The 19,548-nt window shown below is 63.2% G+C and overlaps 4 non-coding genes and 1 pseudogene across 4 annotated transcripts; all 5 read right to left on the reverse strand.

The window, feature by feature from the left end:
• Window positions 1-245: 245 nt before the first annotated feature.
• Window positions 246-364, reverse strand: LOC142864709 (5S ribosomal RNA). Its single transcript, XR_012915057.1, has one exon. It is a non-coding gene; the product is annotated as a 5S ribosomal RNA (ribosomal RNA).
• Window positions 365-4,186: 3,822 nt separating this feature from the next.
• LOC142864710 (5S ribosomal RNA) lies at window positions 4,187-4,305 on the reverse strand. The gene has a single exon (XR_012915058.1). It is a non-coding gene; the product is annotated as a 5S ribosomal RNA (ribosomal RNA).
• A 3,820-nt stretch (window positions 4,306-8,125) lies between these two features.
• Window positions 8,126-8,244, reverse strand: LOC142864444 (uncharacterized; annotated as a pseudogene).
• Window positions 8,245-12,072: 3,828 nt separating this feature from the next.
• Window positions 12,073-12,191, reverse strand: LOC142864711 (5S ribosomal RNA). Its single transcript, XR_012915059.1, has one exon. It is a non-coding gene; the product is annotated as a 5S ribosomal RNA (ribosomal RNA).
• Window positions 12,192-16,018: 3,827 nt separating this feature from the next.
• Window positions 16,019-16,137, reverse strand: LOC142864402 (5S ribosomal RNA). The gene has a single exon (XR_012914960.1). It is a non-coding gene; the product is annotated as a 5S ribosomal RNA (ribosomal RNA).
• Window positions 16,138-19,548: the final 3,411 nt, after the last annotated feature.

Genomic DNA, 19,548 nt, shown 5'->3' on the forward strand with positions numbered 1-19,548 from the left:
GGTTTCCTCCAGCGTGTCGGTTCCCACAGAGCAGACCTTTGGTCTGAGACCTGACAGTCCAGATGCCACGCATGCTGCCGCGTGGCGGCGGTGTCGCGGCTTGGGACAAGAGGAGGCCCCACGGTGCGGGCTGGGGCGCCAGGCACCGCGCGGGCGCTGAGGGTGGGGGTGACCCCCACCCCGGGCCGCCGCCGCGCTCCCAGAAAGGGGACAGAACAAGAGGCAAAAAAAAAAAAAAAAGCGGCAGCCTGTGGCACCCGGTATTCCCAGGCGGTCTCCCATCCAAGTACTAACCAGGCCCGACCCTGCTTAGCTTCCGAGACCAGACGAGATCGGGGGCGTTCAGGGTGGTGTGGCCCTAGACGGCGGCGGAGGACGCCCCTGCCCCGCTCGAGAAGCCGAGCCTCTCTGGGCTTCCCCGCCGCCGCCTCCTCCCGCCCCAGGCCCCGCCTCCCGCCCCAGGCCCCGCGCCGGGCCGGGCCGGTTGAGTTCGCCGGCCGGGTCCCGCGGGCTCCCAGGGACGGGGGTGATGGGCGGGGCGGGGCGGGGTGGGGGGCTGTCTCTCTCTACACACACACACACACACACACACTCACACTCACTCACACTCACACAAGATGCGCCTCCACGGCTGGACTCGCCAAGGTGGAGCCCTCCCAGCCCCCCTCGTCTCCTCGCCCGGCCTCCTTCACCTACCCGCTGCCCACCCCCAGCGCGTCGCTGCCGCTGACTGCGCACGCGCGGGACGCTCGCCCTTTGACCCCAGCCAGGGGCCGCCCTCCCCCACAACCCCTTTCAGCTGCGCCCCCCCCTCGCCCCGTGGGTGGGCTGCCGCCTATTCCCCCGGGCCAGGGCTGGGGCACAGCCAGTGTACGGGGCGTCTCTCTCTGGGGATGTGTCCCATGGGTGGGGTGGGGTGGCGTGGTTTGGGGGGCGCTGAAGAAATCAGTCCCCTCCATCTCCTACCTCTGGAAAACGCCCAAGCCCGTGGAGAACTGCCGGCACCGCTTCGTGGGGGCCGGGACCCTCCTCCGTGTCCTCCTGTGGCCCAGTCCAAGGGGCCTGGGCCTGGCCGGGGCTGCATTGGACCCCGACCACCCTGGCGTGTGGACTCGCTAAAAATCGGCCATTAGATATTGGATTCCAGCTTCCTGGAGGTCATTTCACTAATGAGTGCACCGGAAAGAGTTTCCTAATCCATCTGTGAGGGTGGCAACTGAAAGAGAATTTTAAAGCTGACAGAATAGGCTTGGGAAGGCATAGGAGATTTCCACACCCAGCAAGGAAGACTTTCCCGAAATGGAAGAAAGAAACGAGCAAACAGAGACACCGGTAGCCCGCCCGGAAAAGAGTCTGCCCCTGAGAGAAAGCACCCTGACCAGGTTCACCCGTGGGTGGGTGGGTGGCGAGCTAGCGGCATTCAGAAGAGCGAGGCCCGCAGTCTGTGCGGAAGACACCTGCGCTCGGGTGTGTGTGGCGGCGCGATTCACAAGCAGCTCTAGACGTTAAACCAAGGAGAAGCCAGGGAGTTCCCAACGCCCCAGGTGTCCTCAGCCCACGACTGGCTGCTGTGGGAATGCGAAGCCCGGCTCCTTGTCTCAGAGCGGGGTTCCCAGGAGGATCAGGCTGAAGCTGGGACTTGGCCTCAAAGTGTCCCCTCGCATGGCCACCCCCTTCCCCTTCCTGCTCCTCTACTCCTGGTGCCCCTCCATCCAGGGGCCAGACCTTAAAGAGTCACCGCAAGAGAATCCTGGTCCCAAAGGAGCCTTCTGGGGGACCGGTGCTGACAGAGGTTGTGGGCATGGCCCGCTGGGGCTCTGCCCGACCCAGGGCTGAGAGATGCCACCTCCCAGCTCTGGGTCCCTGCAGGAAGTGTTGGCAAGCACAGGGCCGGTCCTCCAAAGGCCCAGGTGCAGGGAGCCCAGGCCAAGCAGCCTGTGGAAGAAGCCACTTGCCGTGCCACCCCGGGAACAGGACTGCAGGCCCCGGCCCTTCCCACCTCCTCCTCCTCCTCCTCCTCCTCCTCCCCCCCGCCTCCCACCTCACAGGGCACAGGGCTCAGAGACACCTCAGACTCTTGCTACCCAAAGTGCAAAGGGCATCAGTTGCTCCTCCAACCCCCCCGCCCAGCAGACCACGTTGTCCAGCCAGCCCCCGGGCCTCCCTGGGGTGCCCAGCACAAAAGTGCAGACACCCACCGGACCCTCAATCTCAGTTTTCGGATGTTTTTGCCACTCTAAGGACCCGCAGGCCAGCTGGGCCTTCGGGCAGGACAGAGAGCCCCGGAATCCGACGTGGAGAGCTGCGTGTACGTCCCCATCAGGAGGCGGTCCCCACCTCCGCGGCTCTCCCCTTGCGGGGAGCGGCAGCCCAGCCGGCAGCCGCAGGGCCTCAGGGAAGACACCAGGCTGGGCCCCCGCGGCACAGCGGGGGCACGTCCCCCGCACTCACGCGACTTAGGGACGGCTGCTGGAGACTGCTGCGGCCACCCTGCTGCCGGGTTTCTGGAGGGCTTCCTGGAAGCAGCGTCCACACCAAGCCCTTGGAAGGCCCGGGCGACGGAGGAGCCGGTCAGGCAGGGGCCGAGGACGGTGAGAGGCCGGGCGGGAAGGAGCGTGTCAGGCAGGGGCAGAGGACGGTGACCGGCCGGGCGGGGAGGAGCCGGTCAGGCGGGGGCCCAGGACAGTGACGGGCCTGGCCGGGGAGGAGTGCGTCAGGCAGGGGCAGAGGAGACGGGCTGGGTAAGGGTTAGGGTGACAGTTAGGGCACAATTCACAATCGCAAAGACGTGGAAGCGACCCGAGTGCCCCTCCATCCAGGAGTGCATCAATAAAATGTGGCGCGTGGACACCACGGAGTGCCATTCGGCTGTGAGGAGCAGCGGTGAGAGGGCGCCTCTCGTGTTCTCCTGGCCAGAGCTGGAACCCGTTCCAGTAAGCCAAGTATCCCAAGAATGGACACACGAGCACCACGTGAGCGCGCTCACCAGCAAATTGGTACGAACGGATGGACACCTAAGTGGACAGAGAGGAATCACCTTCATCGGGTGGGTGTCGGGCGGGTGGGGGGAGGGGAGGGGCATACACATCCATTAGGCATGGGGTGGGTGCGCACCGACTGGGGGATGGGCGCGCACCGACTGGGGGATGGGCGCACTTGAAGCTCTGACCCGAGGGGGGAGGCTTGGAGAGGGCAAGGCACCCGACCTTAACATTGGTACCCCCACAATACGCTGGAACAACATGAGAGGTATATGAATAAGAACACAGGGGGGGCCGGGCGCGGTGGCTCACGCCTGTAATCCTAGCTCTCTGGGAGGCCGAGGCGGGCGGATTGCTCCAGGTCAGGAGTTCGAAACCAGCCTGAGCAAGAGCGAGACCCCGTCTCTACTAAAAATAGAAAGAAATTAATTGGCCAACTAATATATATAGAAAAACACAGCCGGGCGTGGTGGTGCATGCCTGTAGTCCCAACTACTCGGGAGGCTGAGGCAGCAGGATTGCTTGAGCCCGGAGATTGAGGTTGCTGTGAGCTAGGCTGACGCCATGGCACTCACTCTAGCCTGGGCAGCAAAACGAGACTCTGTCTCAAAAAAAAAAAAAAAAAAAAAAGAACACAGGGGGGAGGGGGGCACGGGCAACACATGTCACCTGCATACTTGTACTCCCATCATCTGCTTGAAAAGAGAGAGAAAAGAAAATGCAATCCTAGAGGTAAGAGACACTTTTTAAAAATAATGAATCCGAAGAGAAAAGTAAAAGGAGGCCTGTGGAGCAGGTCTGGGTGTGACTCCGGATCCCCCAACATCAGGTGCCACCACCAAAGATTCCTGCGTGTAGCCCATAGAACCCCAAAAGCAACGGGACGAGTTCTGGTCACATACTCCCTCAAAATGACATCCTGGCCTTCTTCTGGAACTCCCTCCCCTCTCAGACTCTCAAGGTTTCCTCCAGCGTGTCGGTTCCCACAGAGCAGACCTTTGGTCTGAGACCTGACAGTCCAGATGCCACGCATGCTGCCGCGTGGCGGCGGTGTCGCGGCTTGGGACAAGAGGAGGCCCCACGGTGCGGGCTGGGGCGCCAGGCACCGCGCGGGCGCTGAGGGTGGGGGTGACCCCCACCCCGGGCCGCCGCCGCGCTCCCAGAAAGGGGACAGAACAAGAGGCAAAAAAAAAAAAAAAAGCGGCAGCCTGTGGCACCCGGTATTCCCAGGCGGTCTCCCATCCAAGTACTAACCAGGCCCGACCCTGCTTAGCTTCCGAGACCAGACGAGATCGGGGGCGTTCAGGGTGGTGTGGCCCTAGACGGCGGCGGAGGACGCCCCTGCCCCGCTCGAGAAGCCGAGCCTCTCTGGGCTTCCCCGCCGCCGCCTCCTCCCGCCCCAGGCCCCGCCTCCCGCCCCAGGCCCCGCGCCGGGCCGGGCCGGTTGAGTTCGCCGGCCGGGTCCCGCGGGCTCCCAGGGACGGGGGTGATGGGCGGGGCGGGGCGGGGTGGGGGGCTGTCTCTCTCTACACACACACACACACACACACACTCACACTCACTCACACTCACACAAGATGCGCCTCCACGGCTGGACTCGCCAAGGTGGAGCCCTCCCAGCCCCCCTCGTCTCCTCGCCCGGCCTCCTTCACCTACCCGCTGCCCACCCCCAGCGCGTCGCTGCCGCTGACTGCGCACGCGCGGGACGCTCGCCCTTTGACCCCAGCCAGGGGCCGCCCTCCCCCACAACCCCTTTCAGCTGCGCCCCCCCCTCGCCCCGTGGGTGGGCTGCCGCCTATTCCCCCGGGCCAGGGCTGGGGCACAGCCAGTGTACGGGGCGTCTCTCTCTGGGGATGTGTCCCATGGGTGGGGTGGGGTGGCGTGGTTTGGGGGGCGCTGAAGAAATCAGTCCCCTCCATCTCCTACCTCTGGAAAACGCCCAAGCCCGTGGAGAACTGCCGGCACCGCTTCGTGGGGGCCGGGACCCTCCTCCGTGTCCTCCTGTGGCCCAGTCCAAGGGGCCTGGGCCTGGCCGGGGCTGCATTGGACCCCGACCACCCTGGCGTGTGGACTCGCTAAAAATCGGCCATTAGATATTGGATTCCAGCTTCCTGGAGGTCATTTCACTAATGAGTGCACCGGAAAGAGTTTCCTAATCCATCTGTGAGGGTGGCAACTGAAAGAGAATTTTAAAGCTGACAGAATAGGCTTGGGAAGGCATAGGAGATTTCCACACCCAGCAAGGAAGACTTTCCCGAAATGGAAGAAAGAAACGAGCAAACAGAGACACCGGTAGCCCGCCCGGAAAAGAGTCTGCCCCTGAGAGAAAGCACCCTGACCAGGTTCACCCGTGGGTGGGTGGGTGGCGAGCTAGCGGCATTCAGAAGAGCGAGGCCCGCAGTCTGTGCGGAAGACACCTGCGCTCGGGTGTGTGTGGCGGCGCGATTCACAAGCAGCTCTAGACGTTAAACCAAGGAGAAGCCAGGGAGTTCCCAACGCCCCAGGTGTCCTCAGCCCACGACTGGCTGCTGTGGGAATGCGAAGCCCGGCTCCTTGTCTCAGAGCGGGGTTCCCAGGAGGATCAGGCTGAAGCTGGGACTTGGCCTCAAAGTGTCCCCTCGCATGGCCACCCCCTTCCCCTTCCTGCTCCTCTACTCCTGGTGCCCCTCCATCCAGGGGCCAGACCTTAAAGAGTCACCGCAAGAGAATCCTGGTCCCAAAGGAGCCTTCTGGGGGACCGGTGCTGACAGAGGTTGTGGGCATGGCCCGCTGGGGCTCTGCCCGACCCAGGGCTGAGAGATGCCACCTCCCAGCTCTGGGTCCCTGCAGGAAGTGTTGGCAAGCACAGGGCCGGTCCTCCAAAGGCCCAGGTGCAGGGAGCCCAGGCCAAGCAGCCTGTGGAAGAAGCCACTTGCCGTGCCACCCCGGGAACAGGACTGCAGGCCCCGGCCCTTCCCACCTCCTCCTCCTCCTCCTCCTCCTCCTCCCCCCCGCCTCCCACCTCACAGGGCACAGGGCTCAGAGACACCTCAGACTCTTGCTACCCAAAGTGCAAAGGGCATCAGTTGCTCCTCCAACCCCCCCGCCCAGCAGACCACGTTGTCCAGCCAGCCCCCGGGCCTCCCTGGGGTGCCCAGCACAAAAGTGCAGACACCCACCGGACCCTCAATCTCAGTTTTCGGATGTTTTTGCCACTCTAAGGACCCGCAGGCCAGCTGGGCCTTCGGGCAGGACAGAGAGCCCCGGAATCCGACGTGGAGAGCTGCGTGTACGTCCCCATCAGGAGGCGGTCCCCACCTCCGCGGCTCTCCCCTTGCGGGGAGCGGCAGCCCAGCCGGCAGCCGCAGGGCCTCAGGGAAGACACCAGGCTGGGCCCCCGCGGCACAGCGGGGGCACGTCCCCCGCACTCACGCGACTTAGGGACGGCTGCTGGAGACTGCTGCGGCCACCCTGCTGCCGGGTTTCTGGAGGGCTTCCTGGAAGCAGCGTCCACACCAAGCCCTTGGAAGGCCCGGGCGACGGAGGAGCCGGTCAGGCAGGGGCCGAGGACGGTGAGAGGCCGGGCGGGAAGGAGCGTGTCAGGCAGGGGCAGAGGACGGTGACCGGCCGGGCGGGGAGGAGCCGGTCAGGCGGGGGCCCAGGACAGTGACGGGCCTGGCCGGGGAGGAGTGCGTCAGGCAGGGGCAGAGGAGACGGGCTGGGTAAGGGTTAGGGTGACAGTTAGGGCACAATTCACAATCGCAAAGACGTGGAAGCGACCCGAGTGCCCCTCCATCCAGGAGTGCATCAATAAAATGTGGCGCGTGGACACCACGGAGTGCCATTCGGCTGTGAGGAGCAGCGGTGAGAGGGCGCCTCTCGTGTTCTCCTGGCCAGAGCTGGAACCCGTTCCAGTAAGCCAAGTATCCCAAGAATGGACACACGAGCACCACGTGAGCGCGCTCACCAGCAAATTGGTACGAACGGATGGACACCTAAGTGGACAGAGAGGAATCACCTTCATCGGGTGGGTGTCGGGCGGGTGGGGGGAGGGGAGGGGCATACACATCCATTAGGCATGGGGTGGGTGCGCACCGACTGGGGGATGGGCGCGCACCGACTGGGGGATGGGCGCACTTGAAGCTCTGACCCGAGGGGGGAGGCTTGGAGAGGGCAAGGCACCCGACCTTAACATTGGTACCCCCACAATACGCTGGAACAACATGAGAGGTATATGAATAAGAACACAGGGGGGGCCGGGCGCGGTGGCTCACGCCTGTAATCCTAGCTCTCTGGGAGGCCGAGGCGGGCGGATTGCTCCAGGTCAGGAGTTCGAAACCAGCCTGAGCAAGAGCGAGACCCCGTCTCTACTAAAAATAGAAAGAAATTAATTGGCCAACTAATATATATAGAAAAACACAGCCGGGCGTGGTGGTGCATGCCTGTAGTCCCAACTACTCGGGAGGCTGAGGCAGCAGGATTGCTTGAGCCCGGAGATTGAGGTTGCTGTGAGCTAGGCTGACGCCATGGCACTCACTCTAGCCTGGGCAGCAAAACGAGACTCTGTCTCAAAAAAAAAAAAAAAAAAAAGAACACAGGGGGGAGGGGGGCACGGGCAACACATGTCACCTGCATACTTGTACTCCCATCATCTGCTTGAAAAGAGAGAGAAAAGAAAATGCAATCCTAGAGGTAAGAGACACTTTTTAAAAATAATGAATCCGAAGAGAAAAGTAAAAGGAGGCCTGTGGAGCAGGTCTGGGTGTGACTCCGGATCCCCCAACATCAGGTGCCACCACCAAAGATTCCTGCGTGTAGCCCATAGAACCCCAAAAGCAACGGGACGAGTTCTGGTCACATACTCCCTCAAAATGACATCCTGGCCTTCTTCTGGAACTCCCTCCCCTCTCAGACTCTCAAGGTTTCCTCCAGCGTGTCGGTTCCCACAGAGCAGACCTTTGGTCTGAGACCTGACAGTCCAGATGCCACGCATGCTGCCGCGTGGCGGCGGTGTCGCGGCTTGGGACAAGAGGAGGCCCCACGGTGCGGGCTGGGGCGCCAGGCACCGCGCGGGCGCTGAGGGTGGGGGTGACCCCCACCCCGGGCCGCCGCCGCGCTCCCAGAAAGGGGACAGAACAAGAGGCAAAAAAAAAAAAAAAAGCGGCAGCCTGTGGCACCCGGTATTCCCAGGCGGTCTCCCATCCAAGTACTAACCAGGCCCGACCCTGCTTAGCTTCCAAGACCAGACGAGATCGGGGGCGTTCAGGGTGGTGTGGCCCTAGACGGCGGCGGAGGACGCCCCTGCCCCGCTCGAGAAGCCGAGCCTCTCTGGGCTTCCCCGCCGCCGCCTCCTCCCGCCCCAGGCCCCGCCTCCCGCCCCAGGCCCCGCGCCGGGCCGGGCCGGTTGAGTTCGCCGGCCGGGTCCCGCGGGCTCCCAGGGACGGGGGTGATGGGCGGGGCGGGGCGGGGTGGGGGGCTGTCTCTCTCTACACACACACACACACACACACACTCACACTCACTCACACTCACACAAGATGCGCCTCCACGGCTGGACTCGCCAAGGTGGAGCCCTCCCAGCCCCCCTCGTCTCCTCGCCCGGCCTCCTTCACCTACCCGCTGCCCACCCCCAGCGCGTCGCTGCCGCTGACTGCGCACGCGCGGGACGCTCGCCCTTTGACCCCAGCCAGGGGCCGCCCTCCCCCACAACCCCTTTCAGCTGCGCCCCCCCCTCGCCCCGTGGGTGGGCTGCCGCCTATTCCCCCGGGCCAGGGCTGGGGCACAGCCAGTGTACGGGGCGTCTCTCTCTGGGGATGTGTCCCATGGGTGGGGTGGGGTGGCGTGGTTTGGGGGGCGCTGAAGAAATCAGTCCCCTCCATCTCCTACCTCTGGAAAACGCCCAAGCCCGTGGAGAACTGCCGGCACCGCTTCGTGGGGGCCGGGACCCTCCTCCGTGTCCTCCTGTGGCCCAGTCCAAGGGGCCTGGGCCTGGCCGGGGCTGCATTGGACCCCGACCACCCTGGCGTGTGGACTCGCTAAAAATCGGCCATTAGATATTGGATTCCAGCTTCCTGGAGGTCATTTCACTAATGAGTGCACCGGAAAGAGTTTCCTAATCCATCTGTGAGGGTGGCAACTGAAAGAGAATTTTAAAGCTGACAGAATAGGCTTGGGAAGGCATAGGAGATTTCCACACCCAGCAAGGAAGACTTTCCCGAAATGGAAGAAAGAAACGAGCAAACAGAGACACCGGTAGCCCGCCCGGAAAAGAGTCTGCCCCTGAGAGAAAGCACCCTGACCAGGTTCACCCGTGGGTGGGTGGGTGGCGAGCTAGCGGCATTCAGAAGAGCGAGGCCCGCAGTCTGTGCGGAAGACACCTGCGCTCGGGTGTGTGTGGCGGCGCGATTCACAAGCAGCTCTAGACGTTAAACCAAGGAGAAGCCAGGGAGTTCCCAACGCCCCAGGTGTCCTCAGCCCACGACTGGCTGCTGTGGGAATGCGAAGCCCGGCTCCTTGTCTCAGAGCGGGGTTCCCAGGAGGATCAGGCTGAAGCTGGGACTTGGCCTCAAAGTGTCCCCTCGCATGGCCACCCCCTTCCCCTTCCTGCTCCTCTACTCCTGGTGCCCCTCCATCCAGGGGCCAGACCTTAAAGAGTCACCGCAAGAGAATCCTGGTCCCAAAGGAGCCTTCTGGGGGACCGGTGCTGACAGAGGTTGTGGGCATGGCCCGCTGGGGCTCTGCCCGACCCAGGGCTGAGAGATGCCACCTCCCAGCTCTGGGTCCCTGCAGGAAGTGTTGGCAAGCACAGGGCCGGTCCTCCAAAGGCCCAGGTGCAGGGAGCCCAGGCCAAGCAGCCTGTGGAAGAAGCCACTTGCCGTGCCACCCCGGGAACAGGACTGCAGGCCCCGGCCCTTCCCACCTCCTCCTCCTCCTCCTCCTCCTCCTCCTCCTCCCCCCCGCCTCCCACCTCACAGGGCACAGGGCTCAGAGACACCTCAGACTCTTGCTACCCAAAGTGCAAAGGGCATCAGTTGCTCCTCCAACCCCCCCGCCCAGCAGACCACGTTGTCCAGCCAGCCCCCGGGCCTCCCTGGGGTGCCCAGCACAAAAGTGCAGACACCCACCGGACCCTCAATCTCAGTTTTCGGATGTTTTTGCCACTCTAAGGACCCGCAGGCCAGCTGGGCCTTCGGGCAGGACAGAGAGCCCCGGAATCCGACGTGGAGAGCTGCGTGTACGTCCCCATCAGGAGGCGGTCCCCACCTCCGCGGCTCTCCCCTTGCGGGGAGCGGCAGCCCAGCCGGCAGCCGCAGGGCCTCAGGGAAGACACCAGGCTGGGCCCCCGCGGCACAGCGGGGGCACGTCCCCCGCACTCACGCGACTTAGGGACGGCTGCTGGAGACTGCTGCGGCCACCCTGCTGCCGGGTTTCTGGAGGGCTTCCTGGAAGCAGCGTCCACACCAAGCCCTTGGAAGGCCCGGGCGACGGAGGAGCCGGTCAGGCAGGGGCCGAGGACGGTGAGAGGCCGGGCGGGAAGGAGCGTGTCAGGCAGGGGCAGAGGACGGTGACCGGCCGGGCGGGGAGGAGCCGGTCAGGCGGGGGCCCAGGACAGTGACGGGCCTGGCCGGGGAGGAGTGCGTCAGGCAGGGGCAGAGGAGACGGGCTGGGTAAGGGTTAGGGTGACAGTTAGGGCACAATTCACAATCGCAAAGACGTGGAAGCGACCCGAGTGCCCCTCCATCCAGGAGTGCATCAATAAAATGTGGCGCGTGGACACCACGGAGTGCCATTCGGCTGTGAGGAGCAGCGGTGAGAGGGCGCCTCTCGTGTTCTCCTGGCCAGAGCTGGAACCCGTTCCAGTAAGCCAAGTATCCCAAGAATGGACACACGAGCACCACGTGAGCGCGCTCACCAGCAAATTGGTACGAACGGATGGACACCTAAGTGGACAGAGAGGAATCACCTTCATCGGGTGGGTGTCGGGCGGGTGGGGGGAGGGGAGGGGCATACACATCCATTAGGCATGGGGTGGGTGCGCACCGACTGGGGGATGGGCGCGCACCGACTGGGGGATGGGCGCACTTGAAGCTCTGACCCGAGGGGGGAGGCTTGGAGAGGGCAAGGCACCCGACCTTAACATTGGTACCCCCACAATACGCTGGAACAACATGAGAGGTATATGAATAAGAACACAGGGGGGGCCGGGCGCGGTGGCTCACGCCTGTAATCCTAGCTCTCTGGGAGGCCGAGGCGGGCGGATTGCTCCAGGTCAGGAGTTCGAAACCAGCCTGAGCAAGAGCGAGACCCCGTCTCTACTAAAAATAGAAAGAAATTAATTGGCCAACTAATATATATAGAAAAACACAGCCGGGCGTGGTGGTGCATGCCTGTAGTCCCAACTACTCGGGAGGCTGAGGCAGCAGGATTGCTTGAGCCCGGAGATTGAGGTTGCTGTGAGCTAGGCTGACGCCATGGCACTCACTCTAGCCTGGGCAGCAAAACGAGACTCTGTCTCAAAAAAAAAAAAAAAAAAAAAAGAACACAGGGGGGAGGGGGGCACGGGCAACACATGTCACCTGCATACTTGTACTCCCATCATCTGCTTGAAAAGAGAGAGAAAAGAAAATGCAATCCTAGAGGTAAGAGACACTTTTTAAAAATAATGAATCCGAAGAGAAAAGTAAAAGGAGGCCTGTGGAGCAGGTCTGGGTGTGACTCCGGATCCCCCAACATCAGGTGCCACCACCAAAGATTCCTGCGTGTAGCCCATAGAACCCCAAAAGCAACGGGACGAGTTCTGGTCACATACTCCCTCAAAATGACATCCTGGCCTTCTTCTGGAACTCCCTCCCCTCTCAGACTCTCAAGGTTTCCTCCAGCGTGTCGGTTCCCACAGAGCAGACCTTTGGTCTGAGACCTGACAGTCCAGATGCCACGCATGCTGCCGCGTGGCGGCGGTGTCGCGGCTTGGGACAAGAGGAGGCCCCACGGTGCGGGCTGGGGCGCCAGGCACCGCGCGGGCGCTGAGGGTGGGGGTGACCCCCACCCCGGGCCGCCGCCGCGCTCCCAGAAAGGGGACAGAACAAGAGGCAAAAAAAAAAAAAAAAGCGGCAGCCTGTGGCACCCGGTATTCCCAGGCGGTCTCCCATCCAAGTACTAACCAGGCCCGACCCTGCTTAGCTTCCGAGACCAGACGAGATCGGGGGCGTTCAGGGTGGTGTGGCCCTAGACGGCGGCGGAGGACGCCCCTGCCCCGCTCGAGAAGCCGAGCCTCTCTGGGCTTCCCCGCCGCCGCCTCCTCCCGCCCCAGGCCCCGCCTCCCGCCCCAGGCCCCGCGCCGGGCCGGGCCGGTTGAGTTCGCCGGCCGGGTCCCGCGGGCTCCCAGGGACGGGGGTGATGGGCGGGGCGGGGCGGGGTGGGGGGCTGTCTCTCTCTACACACACACACACACACACACACTCACACTCACTCACACTCACACAAGATGCGCCTCCACGGCTGGACTCGCCAAGGTGGAGCCCTCCCAGCCCCCCTCGTCTCCTCGCCCGGCCTCCTTCACCTACCCGCTGCCCACCCCCAGCGCGTCGCTGCCGCTGACTGCGCACGCGCGGGACGCTCGCCCTTTGACCCCAGCCAGGGGCCGCCCTCCCCCACAACCCCTTTCAGCTGCGCCCCCCCCTCGCCCCGTGGGTGGGCTGCCGCCTATTCCCCCGGGCCAGGGCTGGGGCACAGCCAGTGTACGGGGCGTCTCTCTCTGGGGATGTGTCCCATGGGTGGGGTGGGGTGGCGTGGTTTGGGGGGCGCTGAAGAAATCAGTCCCCTCCATCTCCTACCTCTGGAAAACGCCCAAGCCCGTGGAGAACTGCCGGCACCGCTTCGTGGGGGCCGGGACCCTCCTCCGTGTCCTCCTGTGGCCCAGTCCAAGGGGCCTGGGCCTGGCCGGGGCTGCATTGGACCCCGACCACCCTGGCGTGTGGACTCGCTAAAAATCGGCCATTAGATATTGGATTCCAGCTTCCTGGAGGTCATTTCACTAATGAGTGCACCGGAAAGAGTTTCCTAATCCATCTGTGAGGGTGGCAACTGAAAGAGAATTTTAAAGCTGACAGAATAGGCTTGGGAAGGCATAGGAGATTTCCACACCCAGCAAGGAAGACTTTCCCGAAATGGAAGAAAGAAACGAGCAAACAGAGACACCGGTAGCCCGCCCGGAAAAGAGTCTGCCCCTGAGAGAAAGCACCCTGACCAGGTTCACCCGTGGGTGGGTGGGTGGCGAGCTAGCGGCATTCAGAAGAGCGAGGCCCGCAGTCTGTGCGGAAGACACCTGCGCTCGGGTGTGTGTGGCGGCGCGATTCACAAGCAGCTCTAGACGTTAAACCAAGGAGAAGCCAGGGAGTTCCCAACGCCCCAGGTGTCCTCAGCCCACGACTGGCTGCTGTGGGAATGCGAAGCCCGGCTCCTTGTCTCAGAGCGGGGTTCCCAGGAGGATCAGGCTGAAGCTGGGACTTGGCCTCAAAGTGTCCCCTCGCATGGCCACCCCCTTCCCCTTCCTGCTCCTCTACTCCTGGTGCCCCTCCATCCAGGGGCCAGACCTTAAAGAGTCACCGCAAGAGAATCCTGGTCCCAAAGGAGCCTTCTGGGGGACCGGTGCTGACAGAGGTTGTGGGCATGGCCCGCTGGGGCTCTGCCCGACCCAGGGCTGAGAGATGCCACCTCCCAGCTCTGGGTCCCTGCAGGAAGTGTTGGCAAGCACAGGGCCGGTCCTCCAAAGGCCCAGGTGCAGGGAGCCCAGGCCAAGCAGCCTGTGGAAGAAGCCACTTGCCGTGCCACCCCGGGAACAGGACTGCAGGCCCCGGCCCTTCCCACCTCCTCCTCCTCCTCCTCCTCCTCCTCCTCCTCCCCCCCGCCTCCCACCTCACAGGGCACAGGGCTCAGAGACACCTCAGACTCTTGCTACCCAAAGTGCAAAGGGCATCAGTTGCTCCTCCAACCCCCCCGCCCAGCAGACCACGTTGTCCAGCCAGCCCCCGGGCCTCCCTGGGGTGCCCAGCACAAAAGTGCAGACACCCACCGGACCCTCAATCTCAGTTTTCGGATGTTTTTGCCACTCTAAGGACCCGCAGGCCAGCTGGGCCTTCGGGCAGGACAGAGAGCCCCGGAATCCGACGTGGAGAGCTGCGTGTACGTCCCCATCAGGAGGCGGTCCCCACCTCCGCGGCTCTCCCCTTGCGGGGAGCGGCAGCCCAGCCGGCAGCCGCAGGGCCTCAGGGAAGACACCAGGCTGGGCCCCCGCGGCACAGCGGGGGCACGTCCCCCGCACTCACGCGACTTAGGGACGGCTGCTGGAGACTGCTGCGGCCACCCTGCTGCCGGGTTTCTGGAGGGCTTCCTGGAAGCAGCGTCCACACCAAGCCCTTGGAAGGCCCGGGCGACGGAGGAGCCGGTCAGGCAGGGGCCGAGGACGGTGAGAGGCCGGGCGGGAAGGAGCGTGTCAGGCAGGGGCAGAGGACGGTGACCGGCCGGGCGGGGAGGAGCCGGTCAGGCGGGGGCCCAGGACAGTGACGGGCCTGGCCGGGGAGGAGTGCGTCAGGCAGGGGCAGAGGAGACGGGCTGGGTAAGGGTTAGGGTGACAGTTAGGGCACAATTCACAATCGCAAAGACGTGGAAGCGACCCGAGTGCCCCTCCATCCAGGAGTGCATCAATAAAATGTGGCGCGTGGACACCACGGAGTGCCATTCGGCTGTGAGGAGCAGCGGTGAGAGGGCGCCTCTCGTGTTCTCCTGGCCAGAGCTGGAACCCGTTCCAGTAAGCCAAGTATCCCAAGAATGGACACACGAGCACCACGTGAGCGCGCTCACCAGCAAATTGGTACGAACGGATGGACACCTAAGTGGACAGAGAGGAATCACCTTCATCGGGTGGGTGTCGGGCGGGTGGGGGGAGGGGAGGGGCATACACATCCATTAGGCATGGGGTGGGTGCGCACCGACTGGGGGATGGGCGCGCACCGACTGGGGGATGGGCGCACTTGAAGCTCTGACCCGAGGGGGGAGGCTTGGAGAGGGCAAGGCACCCGACCTTAACATTGGTACCCCCACAATACGCTGGAACAACATGAGAGGTATATGAATAAGAACACAGGGGGGGCCGGGCGCGGTGGCTCACGCCTGTAATCCTAGCTCTCTGGGAGGCCGAGGCGGGCGGATTGCTCCAGGTCAGGAGTTCGAAACCAGCCTGAGCAAGAGCGAGACCCCGTCTCTACTAAAAATAGAAAGAAATTAATTGGCCAACTAATATATATAGAAAAACACAGCCGGGCGTGGTGGTGCATGCCTGTAGTCCCAACTACTCGGGAGGCTGAGGCAGCAGGATTGCTTGAGCCCGGAGATTGAGGTTGCTGTGAGCTAGGCTGACGCCATGGCACTCACTCTAGCCTGGGCAGCAAAACGAGACTCTGTCTCAAAAAAAAAAAAAAAAAAAAAAGAACACAGGGGGGAGGGGGGCACGGGCAACACATGTCACCTGCATACTTGTACTCCCATCATCTGCTTGAAAAGAGAGAGAAAAGAAAATGCAATCCTAGAGGTAAGAGACACTTTTTAAAAATAATGAATCCGAAGAGAAAAGTAAAAGGAGGCCTGTGGAGCAGGTCTGGGTGTGACTCCGGATCCCCCAACATCAGGTGCCACCACCAAAGATTCCTGCGTGTAGCCCATAGAACCCCAAAAGCAACGGGACGAGTTCTGGTCACATACTCCCTCAAAATGACATCCTGGCCTTCTTCTGGAACTCCCTCCCCTCTCAGACTCTCAAGGTTTCCTCCAGCGTGTCGGTTCCCACAGAGCAGACCTTCGGTCTGAGACCTGACAGTCCAGATGCCACGCATGCTGCCGCGTGGCAGCGGTGTCGCGGCTTGGGACAAGAGGAGGCCCCACGGTGCGGGCTGGGGCGCCAGGCACCGCGCGGGCGCTGAGGGTGGGGGTGACCCCCACCCCGGGCCGCCGCCGCGCTCCCAGAAAGGGGACAGAACAAGAGGCAAAAAAAAAAAAAAAGCAGCAGCCTGTGGCACCCGGTATTCCCAGGCGGTCTCCCATCCAAGTACTAACCAGGCCCGACCCTGCTTAGCTTCCGAGACCAGACGAGATCGGGGGCGTTCAGGGTGGTGTCGCCCTAGACGGCGGCGGAGGGCGCCCCTGCCCCGCTCGAGAAGCCGAGCCTCTCTGGGCTTCCCCGCCGCCGCCTCCCGCCCCAGGCCCCGGGCCGGTTGAGTTCGCCGGCCGGGTCCCGCGGGCTCCCAGGGATGGGGGTGATGGGCGGGGCTGGGCGGGGCGGGGCGGGGCGGGGTGGGGGGCTGTCTCTCTATACACACACACACACACTCACACTCACTCACACTCACACAAGATGCGCCTCCACGGCTGGACTCGCCAAGGTGGAGCCCTCCCAGCCCCCCTCGTCTCCTCGCCCGGCCTCCTTCACCTACCCGCTGCCCACCCCCAGCGCGTCGCTGCCGCTGACTGCGCACGCGCGGGACGCTCGCCCTTTGACCCCAGCCAGGGGCCGCCCTCCCCCACAACCCCTTTCAGCTGCGCCCCCCCCCCCGCCCCGTGGGTGGGCTGCCGCCTATTCCCCCGGGCCAGGGCTGGGGCACAGCCAGTGTACGGGGCGTCTCTCTCTGGGGATGTGTCCCATGGGTGGGGTGGGGTGGCGTGGTTTGGGGGGCGCTGAAGAAATCAGTCCCCTCCATCTCCTACCTCTGGAAAACGCCCAAGCCCGTGGAGAACTGCCGGCACCGCTTCGTGGGGGCCGGGACCCTCCTCCGTGTCCTCCTGTGGCCCAGTCCAAGGGGCCTGGGCCTGGCCGGGGCTGCATTGGACCCCGACCACCCTGGCGTGTGGACTCGCTAAAAATCGGCCATTAGATATTGGATTCCAGCTTCCTGGAGGTCATTTCACTAATGAGTGCACCGGAAAGAGTTTCCTAATCCATCTGTGAGGGTGGCAACTGAAAGAGAATTTTAAAGCTGACAGAATAGGCTTGGGAAGGCATAGGAGATTTCCACACCCAGCAAGGAAGACTTTCCCGAAATGGAAGAAAGAAACGAGCAAACAGAGACACCGGTAGCCCGCCCGGAAAAGAGTCTGCCCCTGAGAGAAAGCACCCTGACCAGGTTCACCCGTGGGTGGGTGGGTGGCGAGCTAGCGGCATTCAGAAGAGCGAGGCCCGCAGTCTGTGCGGAAGACACCTGCGCTCGGGTGTGTGTGGCGGCGCGATTCACAAGCAGCTCTAGACGTTAAACCAAGGAGAAGCCAGGGAGTTCCCAACGCCCCAGGTGTCCTCAGCCCACGACTGGCTGCTGTGGGAATGCGAAGCCCGGCTCCTTGTCTCAGAGCGGGGTTCCCAGGAGGATCAGGCTGAAGCTGGGACTTGGCCTCAAAGTGTCCCCTCGCATGGCCACCCCCTTCCCCTTCCTGCTCCTCTACTCCTGGTGCCCCTCCATCCAGGGGCCAGACCTTAAAGAGTCACCGCAAGAGAATCCTGGTCCCAAAGGAGCCTTCTGGGGGACCGGTGCTGACAGAGGTTGTGGGCATGGCCCGCTGGGGCTCTGCCCGACCCAGGGCTGAGAGATGCCACCTCCCAGCTCTGGGTCCCTGCAGGAAGTGTTGGCAAGCACAGGGCCGGTCCTCCAAAGGCCCAGGTGCAGGGAGCCCAGGCCAAGCAGCCTGTGGAAGAAGCCACTTGCCGTGCCACCCCGGGAACAGGACTGCAGGCCCCGGCCCTTCCCACCTCCTCCTCCTCCTCCTCCTCCTCCTCCCCCCCGCCTCCCCCCTCACAGGGCACAGGGCTCAGAGACACCTCAGACTCTTGCTACCCAAAGTGCAAAGGGCATCAGTTGCTCCTCCAACCCCCCCGCCCAGCAGACCACGTTGTCCAGCCAGCCCCCGGGCCTCCCTGGGGTGCCCAGCACAAAAGTGCAGACACCCACCGGACCCTCAATCTCAGTTTTCGGATGTTTTTGCCACTCTAAGGACCCGCAGGCCAGCTGGGCCTTCGGGCAGGACAGAGAGCCCCGGAATCCGACGTGGAGAGCTGCGTGTACGTCCCCATCAGGAGGCGGTCCCCACCTCCGCGGCTCTCCCCTTGCGGGGAGCGGCAGCCCAGCCGGCAGCCGCAGGGCCTCAGGGAAGACACCAGGCTGGGCCCCCGCGGCACAGCGGGGGCACGTCCCCCGCACTCACGCGACTTAGGGACGGCTGCTGGAGACTGCTGCGGCCACCCTGCTGCCGGGTTTCTGGAGGGCTTCCTGGAAGCAGCGTCCACACCAAGCCCTTGGAAGGCCCGGGCGACGGAGGAGCCGGTCAGGCAGGGGCCGAGGACGGTGAGAGGCCGGGCGGGAAGGAGCGTGTCAGGCAGGGGCAGAGGACGGTGACCGGCCGGGCGGGGAGGAGCCGGTCAGGCGGGGGCCCAGGACAGTGACGGGCCTGGCCGGGGAGGAGTGCGTCAGGCAGGGGCAGAGGAGACGGGCTGGGTAAGGGTTAGGGTTACAGTTAGGGCACAATTCACAATCGCAAAGACGTGGAAGCGACCCGAGTGCCCATCCATCCAGGAGTGCATCAATAAAATGTGGCGCGTGGACACCACGGAGTGCCATTCGGCTGTGAGGAGCAGCCGTGAGAGGGCGCCTCTCGTGTTCTCCTGGCCAGAGCTGGAACCCGTTCCAGTAAGCCAAGTATCCCAAGAATGGACACACGAGCACCACGTGAGCGCGCTCACCGGCAAATTGGTACGAACGGATGGACGCCTAAGTGGACAGAGAGGAATCACCTTCATCGGGTGGGTGTCGGGCGGGTGGGGGGAGGGGAGGGGCATACACATCCATTAGGCATGGGGTGGGTGCGCACCGACTGGGGGATGGGCGCACTTGAAGCTCTGACCCGAGGGGGGAGGCTTGGAGAGGGCAAGGCACCCGACCTTAACATTGGTACCCCCACAATACGCTGGAACAACATGAGAGGTATATGAATAAGAACACAGGGGGGGCCGGGCGCGGTGGCTCACGCCTGTAATCCTAGCTCTCTGGGAGGCCGAGGCGGGCGGATTGCTCCAGGTCAGGAGTTCGAAACCAGCCTGAGCAAGAGCGAGACCCCGTCTCTACTAAAAATAGAAAGAAATTAATTGGCCAACTAATATATATAGAAAAACACAGCCGGGCGTGGTGGTGCATGCCTGTAGTCCCAACTACTCGGGAGGCTGAGGCAGCAGGATTGCTTGAGCCCGGAGATTGAGGTTGCTGTGAGCTAGGCTGACGCCATGGCACTCACTCTAGCCTGGGCAGCAAAACGAGACTCTGTCTCAAAAAAAAAAAAAAAAAAAAGAACACAGGGGGGAGGGGGGCACGGGCAACACATGTCACCTGCATACTTGTACTCCCATCATCTGCTTGAAAAGAGAGAGAAAAGAAAATGCAATCCTAGAGGTAAGAGACACTTTTTAAAAATAATGAATCCGAAGAGAAAAGTAAAAGGAGGCCTGTGGAGCAGGTCTGGGTGTGACTCCGGATCCCCCAACATCAGGTGCCACCACCAA

This window comes from Microcebus murinus, chromosome 25 (genome assembly GCF_040939455.1).
Source record: "Microcebus murinus isolate Inina chromosome 25, M.murinus_Inina_mat1.0, whole genome shotgun sequence".
NCBI lineage: Eukaryota > Metazoa > Chordata > Mammalia > Primates > Cheirogaleidae > Microcebus > Microcebus murinus.